Genomic DNA, 19,200 nt, shown 5'->3' with positions numbered 1-19,200 from the left:
TTCACTGTGAATACCAACCGAAGGTGGCAGGCGGGGAGTCCTGACATACTCATTATCTTTGGATTCCAGTAGGTATTAAATTTTTAAGTAAATATTTAATAGCCGCCCAGAGGCTTATAAAAAGCCTTCCATTAAATTGTATTTAAAATCTTTATTTTGACAAATTTCTTGGTGGTTAAAAATCGTAAGTTCACCGCGATCGCACCGAATATAGCAAATTAAATCGGCCTCGAAAAATGCAAAGAGATGCTAATGTGTTGCTGTTACTCTGTTTCGTTTCTGTACTCCCGTAAGAAGGTGAGGCTTTCACCGCCCTTATTACTTTGGTCCCGCCTCGGAAACGGCGGCCTTTGTTCTCGTGATATTATTAAATACTGTACGTGTCTCATGTCAATTTATTTCATGTTTGCCGTGTAAAAGGTTTTCTGGATATTGGCAATGTTGTTAGACACCGCACCTATGTCTTTTAAAAACAGACGCGATGGAAACATTTCATCTTTTCATGATGTTACTTTATGTAGTCTCGGACTCTATCTCTATGTCTGGTACCTAATAGTTTTCATTGCTAAACATTATTATAAGTACAAAGAAAATAGAGCGCTAAATTTCTTAGTTCACTTTGAATCCTAATTTCACTATTTTCACTATGAACATTGTTAAGGGGCCGACTTTCGGCGTTATTACTTGTTACGTAGTTCCATGGGTTTCCCACACTGCACTGTCCGGTCCGATGACGTCACAATTTCCGCTGCCGCAGCGCGCCACAGCGGTCAACCGAAATACCAACTTAGGTTTACACGTCTGTAGTCTTTACCACAGCGACAGAGAGACTACTCTCGCTTGGCAGTTTAATTTGGCAGCCAAAAGCACTAATTTATCTACGGTATGTGATAACTCTTATTAATAGTGACAAAGGCACTATTATCGCTTACCGCATACCATAAATAAGTTGGGATGTACCTAATTACTTATTTCTATTGCTTATCTAATGTAGTCCAGATAAAGCAATGTCATTTCATTACATGATCCGTAATATGTTTTTCTAACTCCATAAACAACGAGCAATTTAATGCCCCTACTCTTACTAAAATCTAGAGATGCACCGGATATCCGGTTACTATCCGGTATCCGGCCTATCCGGCCATTATTTTACTATCCGGCCGGATACCGGATAGTGATCTACTATCCGGCCGGATACCAGATAGTAACATTGTTGATTTCGGAGTAAACAAATTGGATTTAAGAAACAGACACGGTCTTAATCGTACTTGTTTATTATTTTGAAACAATTTAATCATTCCACTGACTTGCACGCGAACTCATTTCGAACCTAGAAATGAGTACGCGCGAACGTTTACTAGGAAACAGGTCAAACCTGCAGAATGCTCACCTGAAAAACCGAAATGTAGGTATAGTTCCGCAGGCCGAATATTCGGCGGCCGGATACCGGATATTCGGCCGATGGTCAGGCCGAATATCCGGTATCCGGTATCCGGCCAAACAACTATCCGTTGCATCTCTACTAAAATCAAACAAGATTTTTTTTTGTTTATTTTTGTCATTTATTTTACTTTTACATTACAAGTGGCAATGTGGTATTTAAACAGCTTTGTAAGATATTTCAAATGAAAAAATTAAGTAAATTCTATTTCTTGGGGTATTTTAATGGCGGCACGATTTACTGTTGTCGGAACAATTAGTTGTTTTTGACTAAGTAAGTTCCAGTTGTTAGCATACCTACGCCGGTTAGTATAGTCGCCTTCAGATATATCGGAGCGGCCGAGATAATATTTTGAATTTGTCGCGTTTTTCAGGTTTAATTTCTAAAATATCGATTTTGGGGGAAAGAAGGTGGGAACCAAAATTGTTCAGAATTTGATTCTCTACAAGTTTAGTCCTCTTCATTTATGTCGTAAAGTTGAAAATAAACGAGATGTTGAAAATATTTTGAATTTGTCGCTTTTTTCAAATTTTATTTCCAAACTATCGATCCTAGAAGAAAAATTGTGAGGACCAAACTTGTAGAGAATCAAATTTTCTAAAATTTTTGTCCTCACGGTTTTACTGTAAAATCAAAAATGACCGAGTTATTCAAGAAAAACCGTTTTTGGAATATACACAGGACCCTGATTCAGTCTACTTTTTGAATTTACACTCCCAGTGATTCCCCCGAGGGACGTACAAAAAAAAATCCAAGAACTGATTATTCACGGGAAGGGTCGGTTTTTTTGATATAATGACTGGACTAACTTGTAGAGAATCAAATTCCCTACAATTTTTGTCCTTACGGTTTTACTGTAAAATCAAAAATGGCCGAGTTATTAAAGAAAAACCGTTTTTTTGGAAAAATACCATTTTTTTAATATACGCAGGAGCCTGATTAAGCCTACTTTTTGAATTTACACTCCCAGTGACCCCCCCGAGGGACCTACGAAAAAAAAATCCAAGAACTAATTATTCGGGTCAAAATCTATAATGACTGTACTATATCGGCGTCCAAAAGGTTAAGAAAAGTCATCCAAGAGATTACGTGCGTATTGAAAGAAACAAACGAAATCACGACGTCACTGTATGACCTCTTAACACCTGAAGTGTTACGGTCACCGACCTCTTCACCCACTTCAAGGGAATCGCGACCTCATGGAAAATACAACGAAGAGCCTACCAATTGGCGTTACCTACAAACCTAGTCCAAGATAATCGATAAAGACAGGGAATTGGAGCATGACGTGACATGCTGTCAGTTTTTTGCAGTTATTATCGGCTCGATTCGAGAAATGAATTAGAGACCCACTAGATATGAAATAGGTAGTAAAGATATGTGACGTCCCACTACAAAAGGTACCTTATGGCGGCTAGCGCCGCGATTCGGGAAATGAATTAGAGATTCACTAGATATGAAATAGTGAAGATATGTGACGTTCCACCTAAAAGGTACCTTATGGCGGCCGGCGCTTACGTCGCATAACGCCGCAATAATATTGGAGCGGCGTTAATAATAGCGTAAGCGCCATAAGGTACCTTTTTCCGTGGGACGTCACATATCTTTACTATATCGTATCTAGTTAATCTCTAATTCATTTCCCGAATCGCGCCGTATATTTATGACGTATTATGATAGCCACTTAAGCGTAGGTACCTAGGTAGGGTACAATAGCTGATAATTTTCAAAAGATGGAAAGGTCCACAGAAATTACTGGACAAAATCACAAGAATAAAAGAACTTTCTGTTGTTTTTCCATAATGTGAGATCTCAGAGCATATGTGAGATATAGATAAGAGCACAATTTGGACATTTGTTGCTTCATGGACAAGTGCTGCCAATGATTGTAACAAAAAAATACTCATCAAAAAGCAAATACCGTCTATAGTCGCACCAATAAAAGTCGGCAGCGGATTTGATAGCCCACGCAGTGTAAGTGTTATTTGTACGCCATAATTTCATAGAAGTTTGACGTTTAAAATGACACTACTGCGTGGGCTATCAAAATCGCTGCACTTTTTACGGTCTAACATTATTTTGTTCTCTAGTGTCAGCGCCACATACAGGCTCGTTCGATTTTCTTTAATAGGTATATTTTGCTTTGGCACTATTTTGATGGATTTTAACGTTTTACCAGCGTTAGATTCTTCTATAGGTTATTAGGTTAAATGATTAAATGAGGTAGGTACATATTGTAGGGGTGTGAGTGACATTCAGTTTGTTGGCCAACTTTACTTGACTTACATATTCTAATTAACTTAAACTCGATTGAGTAATACGCAATTCATAACTTAATATTAGCATAATTATATATGTATAACATACTGCAACTACTACCACGAAGGCCCCAGTTTCCAACTTTATATCAACGCAATATCGAAAAACAAACACGAACTCCACTCCAAAGCGGGTAAACAAGGAAGTTCTGCGGAAGTACGACCGACCGTTGGTCTGATTACGGTACGGTGGAAATCGGACCGGCTGACTTCGAGGAACCTAGATGAGTGTTTACTACATAGGATCTTTAGGTAGCTTCATAGGTTAGGTCTGATGATTTCTCAGAGACCATTATTTGTATATGTATATATTATAATATAGGACATTCTTACACAGATTCACCAAGCCCCACAGTAAGCTCAAGAAGGCTTGTGTCGTGGGTACTCAGACAACGATATACACAATATATAAATACTTAAATACATATAGAAAACAACCGTGACTCGGAACAAATATCTGTGTCATCACCATCACACAAATAAATGCCCTTATTGGGATTCGAACCCAGGACCATCGGCTTCACAGGCAGGGTCACTACCCACTAGGCCAGACCGGTCGTCAAAATTTTCGCTGAACACACATTATTGACCTTCGCTTGGTACGTATTACCAACTTTTATTGTCCTAATTATCTGCAATCGGCTGTTTTAGCCATAATTGGATGTTGTCTTTTTGAGAGTTCCGAGAGGTCCATTTATACTCTCTCTTGACTTTTATAGAATTTATCTTCTAGTGCCTTTGGTCTATTATTACGAGTACAAGCTTTTATTTAGTTTCACCTGACCGTTGTCTGTGTGTAATCAGATCTTGCAAGTTTAATTTGATCCACTTCCCGGTTTCCGATTGAGCTGAAATCTTGCATACATATACATACCTACGTAAGTCGGGTGACAATGCAATATTATGGTGTCATCGAGCTGATCTGATGATGGAGACCGGAGGTGGCCATAGGAACTCTGTGATATAACAACGAAACCTAATTGTGTTTGGGGTTTTTAGAATTGTCTCGATGAGCATTAGTTGCCTGTCGAAAGAAAAGTACAGTCAGCGATAAAAGCTTATACCAAAAATGATTTTTTTTCCAAAAACTTATCTATTATTATATTTATCTATTACCTACTTGATGTTGTTTGTATAAAACAGGCAGTTGGTGATTTTTTGTAGAAAAAGCGTACCTAATAATTACGCCGCCCGTCTGATTTAGCTACTTCACAAATTCATCCAACCCAGCACCCTAATTGTAAAATGTAAAAGCCCATAGCTTTCAAAGCAGATAATTCATTCACAAGATTCTTCACAAAATAACGAGAAATTACAGGTTTAAATCAGAGCAAGCAAATCTGGGTCCAACCTAATTATGTTTACGGGGCAGAATCGCGTGCGCGATTTGTAACCTCGATTGTATTTAGGCCTAAGCAAACTTGACTGAATGGGTTCACGAAATAACGTTTTCGTTGGCAAAGTTGGGAACTACTGAATGGAACAATTGATGTAATTAGCGGCATGTCACCTGCTGGTTGTGGTGGAGACATGTGAAGTATAACGAATGGGAATGTCAAGTGCGTAACACCCCGAAATTTAGATAAGAAAAAAACATTTATTCACTACCAATTTTGTGTTATATTAGTAATACATACATAATTATTTACCACCTATCTAACTATGAAGTATAGGTAAACTAAAATTAAGTTGAGTTCGTAGGTTAGCTTATCATTAAGCGAGCTTATCACGGGCGTGTGGTAAAGATGGTGTCAAAGTCTAGTCTTCACATTATAAGGCCATCAATAGAGCAATCTGAGAAAGTTAAAATAGATGGAATCACGCCAAGTGCAAGCATTTTACAAAATAAAGGCATTTTGGAATCTCAAAGATATTGGCAGGGACATGAGATGACTGAAATCTTGCTTGTGACGGTTCTAGAAAAGTTGAGCCTTGTTGTTGATCCAGTCTTTGTCTTTTACTAGTCTCTGGCTGTAGTCAGACGAGTCTGATTGTTGACTCGATTCCGTTGATTGAAACGGGAACTCGCTGGCATGGATGTCATGATCAATTGATCATGAACTAACCTTTCAGTTGTATATGGAAAGTTGGAACAAATCGCGCTCCAAAATGTACAAATTTAGATTGGATTTGGTACCAATATCTAAATAATATGTATTTTTATGAGCTTTTATTTAGTTTCACCTGACCGTTGTCTATCTGTCTGTCTGTGTGTAATCAAATATTGCAAGTTAAATTTGATCCACTTCCCGGTTTCCGATTGAGCTGAAATTTTGCATGCATGTATAAATCGAATGACAATGCAATATTATGGTAACATCGAGCTGATCTGATGATGGAGACAGGAGTTGGCCATAGGAACTCTGTGATGAAACAACGCAACGAAAATGGCGAGAAATCGTACGGCAAGCAACATCTGTGCCTGATGTCAGCAATTGACCACGACTCTCTGCAAAGAGTATAACGACTAAGAAGAAGAACTGATTGGTAAATGTAATTTAATAAGCTGTAATTCTAATTCAAACCAACTGCAACAAGCGCTTACATCAGAATAATCTACAATGGTAAATTAACATAACTCATCCGTGTCCAACGGACACTAATCCGCCGCTCAGCTCGTCATCGACCACAACATACAAAAAGGGCGCACTGCCACTGGTGTCAGTCGTTTCATTTATCATTGCCCTTTTGCAAATCCTTTTAGCTGAGGGACAAGTTAAAAGGAAAGACTGGCAATGTCCCGAGAGTTATTATGTCTCTATCATCCTACATTTATTTATTTACACGAACGGATCTACCGCGATATGATTTCAATGTTTTTACCTTAAATTCCGACGTTTCAGCTGAATTGCACCAGCTGTGGTCACGGAAAGACTGGCGTCCCAGCAAAATGTCAATGTAGATATAGGTAAGTAAACGACACTGAACTACCCGATAAGTTTACAAAAATGTCATCCTTCTCATCTCATCCTAAGAAAGGAGTGTACAGGTTTTTAAAAAGCCCTTGCGGTATATAAAAAAAGCTCTAATCGGTTCTGTATGTCGGATTAGCAATTACTCACGTCTCGCAACTTGCAACAACTTATTAGGTTGTCTTCTCATTAGCAATGGGCGGATGACGGAAGTAAAATATGTCAAAATAATATACGTAACATGGATAAGACAACAATTGATTTAAAAGAAGAGAACATAATTATTGCGAATAAGTTATAGAATTTTATTGTTGTAATAAATAATCATATGAATGTATATATCAAATATTTTCAGTCCATTCCTATTATAATTCACTATTTACTTATATGTATAGAGAAAATGACCTGTCTACTTGGACTAGCAGTCTTTATTATTTACCTATCTCTAATGCCGACCTTTCAGGTGGATCCGAATAAACGGCTTTCTGTTTGTGCAGGTGCCCTGTGGGATTCATTTACATCAAACAGATCACCATTCTCACCAACGGGATAGAAATTTACTGTTATTTTAAAGCTTTCTCCTTTCTGCAAGAACCTTGTAACAGCATAGTGGCAAGTCGATAAAAGATCTGTAACCACTCACTTGCTTGATATTTTTCAGTGACCTCTATTATTATAATAAAATAAGGGTGACAGCTGGTAGCTACATGTTACCAAAAGCAAGTGAGTGGGTAAGTAGGTAGGTACCTACTTACAGATTTTTTGTTTACTCTGGTAGGTACCAGAGTTTCAATCCAGTGTATCAAGAGACATTTCATATTAACAAGACCTTCATACAAACCGCACTATGTCAAGTTTGTTAGTGCATATTTTGTACTCAATAAATAAATAAATATTATAGGACAACTTTACACAGATCGACCTAGTCCCACAGTAAGCTCAATAAGGCTTGTGTTGTGGGTAGGTACTAGACGACGATATATACAATATACATATTTATATAAATACTAATATATATAGAACACATCCATAACTCAGGAACCAATATTTGTGAGGAACACACAAATAAATGCCCTTACCCGGATTCGAACCCGGGTCACTACCGACTAGGCTAGGAGGCCGTTATGGCAATGTTTACTATATCAAAACTACCACAAAGAAAAACCTATGTTCCGAAAAATATTGTCTTATTTTAATCATAATCTGATTGACACGAATAACTTTCAATATGGTTTCACTTGAACTGTGTCCTCTCGTCCGCTAGACGCCCTAGACGTTATACGACTTGATTAATCTATTTGGTTTAATCATCATTATAACCTAATCCAATTGAACGATATATAAGGCTGCCTCTCCACTAAGGCGGAGATAAGAGGCGACGTGCGGGGTGGTTGTACGTATAAATTGTGATCCAGCGGAGCGGAGAAGAGATGTAGGCTACAACCAATGCTATTGGTTGATTCTCGCAAGTTTCTTCTCATCTTCGCCGCTGATATAGATTAGCTCCGAAATCGCGGAAAAAGCGTTTGACTGATCAGAAGGCGATGTTCGCACCGTAGTGAACGAAACCCAACTGTCACTTGTCGCACTAATGGCTCCTCTACACGATGGGCCAGCGCCGGCCAATCCAAGGGACGCATTTATGCGTTAGAAGGAGCTAGTGATATTGCTATCTCATTCTACCGCATGGCTGCGTTCCTTGGAGTGGCCGGCGCTGGCCCATCGTGTAGAGGAGCCATCACGTTTCTTATCTCCGCCGCGGTGGAAAGGCAGATTAACTCCGAAATCGCGGAAAAAGAGTTTGGCTGATCAGAAGGCGATGTTATATGCAGGATGCGTATAGCCAACGTGTAATCATTGCAACTGTCACAGTCGCACTAAGCGGGGAAGAGTGATAGAGAGAGATGACTACGGTATGCTACGGAGCGTTAACGATTGGTACTTTGGCTACGCGCCCAGGCCCTGTAGACAACATGTCAATCGCTAACGCTACGTAGCGAACGAAATGCAACTGTCACAAAGCGATTCGATGGCGAAGAGCGATCGTCACCTTGGCTAGGCCGCCTGAAAAGATATTTTTTATCGTGACCTGTATATTCACCTCGCAAATTTTGGCTAAGGCTAAATAAGTTTTTGGCAAAAATTTCATTTTTGGTACAAGCTTTTATCGCCGACTGTACTTTTTCACAGGCTACTATTACTCTTCGAGACAATTCTCAAAACCCCAAACACAATTAGGTTTCGTTGTTTTATCACAGAGTTCCTATGACCACCTCCGGTCTCCATCATCAGATCAGCTCGATGACACCATAATATTGCACTGTCACCCGACTTACGTATGTATGCAAAATTTCAGCTCAATCGGAAACCGGGAAGTGGATTAAATTTAACTTGCAAGATTTAAACCACCCTCGTTGTCGCAAGATGATATATAAGAAAAATGTTTTTAATATGTGCATTGTTATATATAATAATCTCCCGGAGGAACTGAAGCTGCTAGAGGAAAACGCTTTTAAACGCAGTTTGACAAACTGGCTCTCAGAGCGTTGTTTTTACAGCGTAAAGTCATATCTCGAATACCAACAATATTCAAATTAGTGATATTTAGTTATTAATTGTATTGTGACATGCCTATTGTGTTAATATTTTGTTATTTTTTCAATTATTTCAATTTGACATTTTATATTTATTTAAATTTATGATTATAATGATGAATTTGCACGCTTGCATGCAAGCTAGGTACATGATCTGTAACACCATATTGTAACATCCCCATACTGTATCAATGCAAATAAATAATTTCTGATTCTGATTCTGATTCTGATTGATTACAGACAGACAGACAGACAGACAGACAACGGTCAGGTGAAACTAAATAAAAGCTTGTAAAAAACCGTAGGTGTATAGCTATCCGTCTAAAGATAGAGACGTCACCGCGAATATCCGTGAAACATACTTAACAATGACAGGTAACGTCCCCGGGTTTACAGAATTAACGTTAATCCCACGGACGCCTTGTGAAGGTTAATTACAGCCGATTAAGGATAAGCCCTTGGTCCGCTTCGTGACGACTGCGAAGTGCAAGGTAACCGGGAACACGATTCAGATTGGCCAACTTGTTACGGTTTCGATCTGGTTTTGATATGACCTGCACGATCGTCTTGGTGATGTACAGTCAGCAGCAGAAGTTGCTAAGCGGGCGAGGTGTTCAAAACGGCGATTACCGCCGCCTTTGGACACCCGCAACACCAGAAGGGTTGCAAGTGCGTTGTCGGCATTTAAGGTAGGAGTACACTCTTTTCTTGAAGGTTTGAAGGTCGTATCGGTCCGGAAATACCGCAGGCGACAATTCATTCCACAGTGTGGAATAAACAATTTTGAACTTTTCGGAATTACCCGAATATACCTTTCACACTTCTTACTTGGTCTAGTAAGAAGTATAGGTACCAACGGTACCTACCAAGCATATCTTTAATAATATTAGGGGACATCTTACACAGATCAACCTAGCCCCAAACTAAGCAAAGCTTGTACTATGGGTGCTAGGCGACGATATACAGGGCGTCCCACGGCTATGCCACATGGAGGGAAAGTACCCTAAATATTGTAGATGGAATATTTTACTGAAAGAAGACATTATTTTAATTTAAAAAACAATTTAAACTGCATTCATAGATTTTTAAATAATTACATGGTTGAACCGGGAATCGAACCCGCCGCACGAGAAAAAAAATCATCCTGTAGCTTTATCATACCGATCGAAAGGCTTGATCATAAGGATTATTTTTTGCTAAATAACATAGTGTCGGAAATAAAAGGAAGCCCATGAATTTTAACATTATTAATTCAAAATTAATCAATTTAATTTATCAAATGCTCAAAATGTAGTCTCATTCTGTGGAATACAAAGCCGCACTCTTTTGATTATTTCGCTAAATTTCACATCAAATGTTAAAATTCATGGTCTTCCTTTTGTTTCTGACACTATGTTCTTTAGCAAAAAATAATCCTTATGATCAAGCCTTTCGATCGGTATGATAAAGCTACAGGGTGATTTTTTTTCTCGTGCGGCGGGTTCGATTCCCGGTTCAACCATGTAATTATTTAAAAATCTATGAATGCAGTTTAAATTGTTTTTTAAATTAAAGTAATGTCTTCTTTCAGTAAAATGTTCCATCTACAATATTTAGGGTACTTTCCCTCCATGTGGCATAGCCGTGGGACGCCCTGTATATACTTATATAAATAAATACATTTTTATATACATAGATACATATTTTTATATATATATTTTTTTTTTATAGAAAACACCCATGACTCAGGAACAAATATTAGTGTTCATCACACAAATAAATGCCCTTACTGGGATTCGAAACCAGGACCATCGGCTTCGCAGGCAGGGTCACTATCCACTAGGCCAGACCGGTCGTCGACTTTACCGACCTATCTTGTTTTATTTGCCAGTAATCAGTAGTCGCCGAGAACAGTAGATAAGTACAAGCTTAGATCAATCAATCACATTAGATAAATCGCATTAGATCTTATCACGGATTTGCTGTCTGACTTTTATCGAATCTGGCTTCCAACGGCTTTTCTATAATGTATTGCCTACTTACGTGTATTCCCGATTGTACTTCCTGATTGTATTTTTCGAAAAGAAAGTCGTCGAATAACTACTCATTGGAAACTTTACTATCATGTCTATTATTTTTCAGATTTTTAGGTTGTAAAGGTTCTCTGTATTCTTCAGTACGGATATGATGGTCGTATTTGTCTACGTGACAGCGTGATAAAACGGTGTCCGTCGCTTTCTATCCCGCAGAGTTAAAAAGTGACAGTTGTTTTATCACGTGGATAAATGGGGATACAGCGATCCATAATAGGCTTGCTGAAACAGATGAGAAAGTTGCGTTTTATCCACAAGAGTAAAGCAATGTAGATTTTGAGTGGTTTCCTCATGTTGGCTGGTTGTATTGACTGATGTATAGAATTAAGTGATGATTGTGAATGATTTATTGGATTTGATTTTATGTTTCACTCCATAGCAAAGTTTGTTTGACCCTCATGCCATTAAACCCTCGCAACGCTCAAGATTCCACTTTTCGAACCACTCGCTACGCTGTTTGTTAACTTTACAATCTTTCACTTGCTTGGGTACTAATATGCACTATTGAACAAGGGGTTAAAAACAACTTAGCCCCCATGTAAAACAAACTTAGAGCATTTAATAACCGGAGTCTAAGCCTTTAAGAGCTTACCCCTCTGCCAGGCGTGGCTCACTCCGCGATTTCGTCGCATTGCTACAGGTAGCTAAAAGTACATCCATTCGACCCCAATTTTGGGGTTTGCCGTAAGCCGCGCGTGGCGCTGTCTCAGCCAAAAACGTTGCACCATTGTGCAAACTTTTGTATGGACTAACATGGCTATTTGTACGTTACTTAAAAACATGTAGAAATAGCACTAAGTACATCGGACGTCCCCTCCCCCGCAAAAATCGGTTGACTTTTTGTACAGAAAATGACAGCCATGACGTCTTCAGTTACAAAATGCTCTAAGAAAACAAGTTATCTACTATTCAGTAATCAGTAATAATATTGTGTAAAAGATCTTAGAATATGTTCAACACAAACTGCCGTATTCGAACTTTAAGATATTCACAAGAGACGACACGTACTAGTTCCATTCTAGATACGTTATAGTTTAGATATCAACTAGTTCTCTTTTGCAGCGCAATTCGGGCAACCAATGTCATTTTTACGTTAGAGAGTAAGATATCTATTAGATGTGAATTAGATCTCTAAGTCATATCCTGTGGAAATCGTTCAAGAGTATCTCCAGAATCGCGCGAATGTCAAATTTGACAGGTTAGATCTTAAAAATATCGTTATCGTATCTTGGTGATGTCTAAAGATGTCTAATAGATGTCTATTTCATAATCCGAATCGGGCCCAAAGTTAAGTTAAAGTACATTACACTACACACACTATTATATCTCTAGCCTTTGCCATGATTCACCTACTCCTTTGTTTGCAAAATGTTATTCATACGATTACTCAGAACCTATACGAGTATCAAGAACGATAGCAAGCTTATGACAGCTTTCTACGTGGGTGTTGACTTTCAGGTGCGATGTGTGCTAATGGCTATATAATAACTGTTATTCAGCATGTTTCACGGGCAACCGAAACCTGTAATGATGATTTATGTTATGAACAATCCTTGTTGTATCAACAGCTTTACGTGATTTGACAACAAAGGAATGGACAAAGAAAAAACCCTTCTGAATAAATACGACCGGAAACAGAGTAAGTGCACGTATATGGTAATGTAATGACTTCAATGCAAACGCGATGGTATATTGAATTAGCCGACAAATAGAAATACAGGAAATGGTTTTTGTTTGTCAGTAAAAACTATCTAAGTCATCATCATCATATCAGTCAGAGGACGTCCACTGGATTGGCTGGCTGGACATAGGCCTACCAAAGAGTGCCCCAATGACCGGTCTTGCGCCACCCGCATCCAACAGACTCCCGCGACCTTTACCAGGTCATCAGTCCACCTTGTGGGGGAAAAATATATCTATGTGCTTATACAAAATTATGATAAGTGATAAGATAGAGATAAAGAGATAACTATAGTTTATTAATCAAGTAGGCATATTACAATGCGCGGAACGTCGAGTAGTATAGCTACACCGGCTCTAACCCTACATCTCTGCCTCGAGAAGATTTAAATCCCCCCTCAATTGGTGGAGGGTATCCCGGCAATCATAATATTCGTAATGATGTATCAAGAGTTGCTTGATCAGGTAAGTAGATAAACAAGACAGTGAAGAAAAATGTTGAAAGTTTGCATCAAAGATTTACTGCATAATTGTTTTCCATCGTATTTTCTCGTAAACATTCGTATTCGTCATACTACTTCAGTCAACCTCCGTATACTTTTTGTACCGAGACTGACTGAAATAGCAAGACTCGTTCGTACGTTTCCGTAGAAACGAAACGAAACGAAAATAATTAAATAATTATACACAAACATCTTTACATACCTATTATGGGTAAGATGTATCTTTCTTCCCGAGACGACCTTTTACTTTTTTACCTACTCATAAAATCCTCTGAACCCCTTAACGTGTATTATGTAAATGCACTGTCAAGCTTTTGATCGCAGTACCTATCGTAACCTTTGAAAGTAATTTGCCCGTCTAGCCTAGAGAGTACCTATATCTATATAGCGTGATGAGGAGCAATTTGCATCCGGTCCGAGTCCGTGTGGACGGAGGGCGAAATTTTACTACCATTATTCTCATATTTTTGCTCTAAAACATGAAACGTAGAAATGTACCTACCTATACCAGTGGCGGATATTCAAGCTCTTGGGCTATTTTCTTTAATTTTTTTAGATTTAGATTTAGATTCTATTATGAATAAAAGTAAGGACAACTCAGCTACGGGCTTTCCTACGACCAATCTAGACGCGCCGCCACTGCTACCTACCTACTTATTTTTCATGAATATAAAGTAGTGTTATGGCCAGATTCGAACTTTAAGATACGTCAAATATTACGTCTAGGGGGTCATCCATTAATTACGTCACACGTTTAGGGGGTGGGAGGGGGTCAAGAAAATGTGACATGTTGTGACATGGGGGAGGGGGGATTCACAAACATTGTGACGTCACTTTAACTTCATCACTATTCATCAGTAACCGAAAATTAATTTATATTTTTTTATTCGCTGTACATTTAAATAATGAGGTTTTGGAAGTAGGTATTAATTTTCGTTCCTAATTGGTTTTGTGTTATAAAATTACTGATATTTCTTTTACCAAAAATATTTTTTTATTAAAAAAATAATGCCGAGTTAGTATTGCCGATTTCGTTGAAAACAAAATTGCCTAAAATGTGACGTCACACCAGGTGGGGAAGGATTTGCAAAATGTGACCAAGTGTGATAAGGAGGGGGGGAGGGGTCAAAAAACCTAGAAATTCCTGTGACGTAATTAATGGATGATCCCTAGATACGATATGACGTTTTTGTTTCCTTCAAACAAAAACGTCACTTTTGACACTGACATATCTAATGCATATCGTATCTAGATGTAATATTTGACGTATCTTAAAGTTCGAATCGGGCCGTTAAAGTGAATTTAAGCTAACTTTGCACCGTCTTGAAGACAACAAATTTAGAAAGTGTCATTACAAATTTGACATTGTCACCCTTTGTCATTAGAAACGCCATGCAAGCTTGGTACGACTCTTTTGGACATGACTTTATTATTAATTATTAAGCTCGGAGTAATTAACAATGGAGCCGCCATTAACAGGCGTTTCCCTCTGTCGAAAATAGGCGGCCAATGGTCAACCACAAGTCAACCATATGTATGGACTGACGTTTATATGACATGACGTACCTATACATTTGATGTGCCCCTCCCCCGCAAAAAACGGCAGACTATTTTGTACCGAAAATTTTAGACATGGCGTCTCCGTTGGTTATATCCTCTAAGTTATTAAGTATCGTCTCTAAATATTAAATTATGTAAATACCAATGTACTACTAACCCACATCATGTCAGTACTTTTAGTTACGGAAATAATAAATAATTTTTATTAACTGATAAAGTCTTATTATGTACCTAATCTTATTGGGGCAAGGTGAGTAAGTAATCTTCCGGTAAGTATTAAAAACCAGAGTTCGGTCAAAAACCTTTATTTAGTATGAGTTAAGGTGATGCGTCTTTCCTGTGGACTTCATAAAGTAAATCGACTGTAAAGATTAATTTTCTTTCGGTAATACGAAAAGTAACTTTGTCAGTCTGTCTGTCTCCGTTTCAAGCTTAGACCGCAGAACCTATTTATATAAAATTTGCATGGTATGGAGACTATGGAGGCAGTTTTGAGGTCCGGGACAGGATAGTTTAAATCAATCATCATCATCATTTCAAGCAGACCAAGTCGCGGGCAGAAGCTAGCCAGCAGCCTATACGATGAAAGCCTTAAAATGTACCCAAATACTTAACTTTCATAATGTCCACAGGAAAGATCCATTTTGCCCAACGTTTTTTACCCAATCTGTATCCTTATGATAATAGAGTTATGTATTATCACGTGTTTACCCTTTTCCAATCAGGTAAAATGATAATGCAACATACATGTAGCCATAAATAACAAATGCATGCAATTAAAAAGTGTTGACGTTCCTTTGTTTATTCTAATTTAAACTGTGTAGCCTTGTGCAATGCCAGTGATTACGGGGGCAAGCCCGGGGCTACATGGAAATTGCTGAATGATTTGCCCGAGGTTGAATGTCACGCGAACTCTGTAATTTCCCACATGACTGTTCGCATACACGAACATTAAGTTAACCTTCGACCTTAAGACTCACCTCATCAAAACATCTGCACACTCTTAAAGCAGTCAATCACATTCACAAGTATAACGGAAGACACTGCCGCAGTTTTCGCCTACCGTCCATCCGCGGCGCGTTGAATTGACACGTGTTACCCACGCATGGGAGCCAATAAAGCTCGGAGGAGCCTCTTTTTAGTGATGAAAAGGGTTTTTCTTTGAATACCTTCGTACCAGGCTCGGCTCAAGGCAGCGAGCGCGCGAGCCGGCGCGCCGCCGTACTTTGACTGAAAGCGCGTTCCGAGCGTCGAGTGTTTTCGCGCAGGCGTACTTCAAAACAGGATCGGTTGGGCTAAAAACACTTCGATTCCCGAACGACCCAACCCCTGAAGAATCCCACCCGGATAATACTCCTTATTATAAGGCTATTTAAGACTATTATGGCATGGTTATCGTGGTTACTTGGATTGTTTTTGGTGGGACATTGCGTGTGCCGCACTGCACACGCTGTATGTGTTTGACAATAGTGGCTCCAGCGGCTGTGTTCTGATGACGTCAATGTGCTGAGGAAGATGAACGCGCGCTCATCTGGAAACCGATTCTGAAAGTATCTACAAAGGCTATGTTTACGTATTTTCTTTACCCATCCTCAAATACCTTCTATTACGTGATGCTGATGAAAATAGCGCCTGCAGGTTTAGTATATGCAATGATGCTTAACATTTAATTTTGCTAATAAATAATAGCAGGATGTTGTTACAATTATCTAAAACTCCTTCAATTTTTCACATTCTTAGATGGTTTAACTAGTCAAAAAGAACATAACATTTTAAGGTATTCGCCTAACAAATTGCTGTAATTGTAATACATCATTTTACCATCTCGTAGCTCTAAATAACATACAAATAAATAAAATAGTCAAAAATAGGTATACCCAAAGTACCGTTGAACACAGTTTCAATTTGTGTGAATCTCGGCTTCACAGGTACGATAAGGTATTTTAGGGTGCCTATTTCCGTTCCATTGTTTGCATACGATCGGTCAGCGCTCTTGAACCGTGTCTAATAAAGAACCTAACGTGGCATCGTTCGAAATAGAATAGTGTGCTTAGGTTTGGAATTGGTTAGTGTGTTTGTTTGTATTAGTTCGACGCAGAACTATATTTGAATTTAGAAATAAAAACACAGGATGTATGTAAAATACAAGTTTTGGAGGTAGCTAACACTAACCTACTCGCTCTAATTCCTTTGTACCTACAATACGCTGGTAATATTTAACTATTTACCAGACCACGACCAGACCTAGAAATACTTAGTAAGTACTTGAATGTCCATGTAATTTCTTCAAGTCATTTATAAATAAGAAGTTAATATATTCGATTGTAGGGCGGCGGTTAGGTTTTTATAACTCTTAACAACGCCGGAATTGCAAGTGTCCATTTCAGCAATTAAATTAACATTATAGCATTCCAGTCCCCGCGGGGCCCTGCAGCACAAATAAGTACACATATTTTCCATCTTACATAATTCTATGTAAACTATTTACTTATAACGATTAAAGGCTACCTAGCCTACCACTATTACTTAAGTTTTTGTGCATACTGCATACATTACCTGATGGTAAGCGGTCACCGTAGCCTATGCATACCTGCAACTCCAGGAATGCTATAGTATGCGCTTAATAATACTCATTAATTACTTAATTGTGGCCCATCTAGCAGCTAAACGTGATCAGTAAGCATTTTATATTCCAATATTCATGACCATTCTGTCGCTATTGATAATTAACACAAAATTGATTGAGAAGAAAATACTTCTCAGACCAAACACTAAATAAACAGGTACTTACTTAAAAAAAAACAGATGTTTTTAAAATGAGAATGTCTGCGAGATTGGGCAACAACAGGCGAGTCGCGTAGTATTAATGTTGCCTCAGCAAATTAGTATTCTACTATCTCGTACAATTTCATTTAAGTTGTGTAAGAATATGGAGAGCGTACCATAATTTCGCTCTTGGATATCAACCTTCGATAGCTCAGTTGGTAGAGCGGTGGACTGTAGAGGTATATCACTGTCATCCATAGGTCACTGGTTCAAATCCGGTTCGAAGGAATCTTTTTTGTTTTTTCCGTATTAAATTACTTTACTAGGTTTGGTAGTCAATTGTTTTTTGTTTATAAATATAGAAAATCTCGTAGTAATTAATACATTAAGATTATTAAGGACTATAATATACTATTATTAAAACGCATTCACCACGGGTTAGGTTAAAAATAATACTGGATTAAATTAAATGTCATCCGCAAACACGCATTGTCAAAAATAACAGGGTAGTTTCTTGTCTAAACGGTAACATTGATTGATATAAGATTATTTTTATTGATCTTTTGTTATATTTTATCACGAAAGGAAAAATACAAAAAGAACGCTGCGGACAGGATTCGAACCTGTGCGGGTAGAACCCAATGGATTTCAAGTCCATCTCCTTAACCACTCGGACACCGCAGCTGATAAGAAAGTGGCCGAAATATCTCACCGCTTCCAATATACATTATTTTATGGTGTTTATCAGTTATCAGCAACACTATGAAAACAGTGAAATTATTAATACATGGATAAGTATCCTGAAAAACCAGTACACGGTAATAAATTGAACGACATGCGCTTTTAATGTAAATAATTGAAAGGTTTGATAAAGGTATCAGGAATCAGGATACCCAACTGCTTCTAACTATTGAAACGTTTGAAACATCACACGTCAGACAGTTTTCAATACAACTGCAAATCTCTTTATTTTTAACAAAAAATATCTCCGATTGAAAACAGTGTACTCGCAGTGAGCTTTGTCTGCACTGTACGTAGTTTGGTAAGTCGATAATAGGTGGCACTGTAATGAGCATAACCCTAGTTTGGCTACTCGATACTAGGTGGCGTTGGCAACTTCAAATGAGAATTTTACTTAGAGTATATTTTATGTAAATTATAATAAAATTTAATAAATAATAATTATTATTAAATAAATATATTTTTATTGTTTTGTAAGTGTTTTTATATTTTACTTTTATATTCATATTATAAAAACCCTAGCCTAAGAAAAATGATGAATAAAATATTATTATTAAGTACACGTATGTAGGTAAGGGTTTAAAACAATATTATTTATTGTTTGATGACGTCC

General features: G+C 38.0%; 1 protein-coding gene and 2 non-coding genes across 3 annotated transcripts in view; 1 reads left to right on the top strand and 2 right to left on the bottom strand.

Moving 5' to 3' along the window:
- LOC134672532 (inner centromere protein A) overlaps window positions 1–16,316 on the bottom strand; it is a 100,977-nt gene extending 84,661 nt beyond the window's left edge. The window contains exon 1 of the mRNA XM_063530478.1: window positions 16,061–16,316. The gene's annotated coding sequence lies outside the window, so the exon portion shown is untranslated. The remainder of the gene's footprint in view (window positions 1–16,060) is intronic.
- Window positions 16,317–18,046: 1,730 nt separating this feature from the next.
- Window positions 18,047–18,134, top strand: Trnay-gua (transfer RNA tyrosine (anticodon GUA)). The gene is given in 2 exon segments: window positions 18,047–18,083; window positions 18,099–18,134. It is a non-coding gene; the product is annotated as a tRNA-Tyr (tRNA).
- A 314-nt stretch (window positions 18,135–18,448) lies between these two features.
- On the bottom strand, window positions 18,449–18,530 carry Trnas-uga (transfer RNA serine (anticodon UGA)). The gene has a single exon. It is a non-coding gene; the product is annotated as a tRNA-Ser (tRNA).
- Between the last annotated feature and the right edge of the window lie 670 nt (window positions 18,531–19,200).

The sequence above is a fragment of the Cydia fagiglandana genome, chromosome 17 (genome assembly GCF_963556715.1).
Source record: "Cydia fagiglandana chromosome 17, ilCydFagi1.1, whole genome shotgun sequence".
Taxonomy (NCBI): Eukaryota; Metazoa; Arthropoda; class Insecta; order Lepidoptera; family Tortricidae; genus Cydia; species Cydia fagiglandana.
This window is presented reverse-complemented; position numbering and strand designations above follow the sequence as displayed.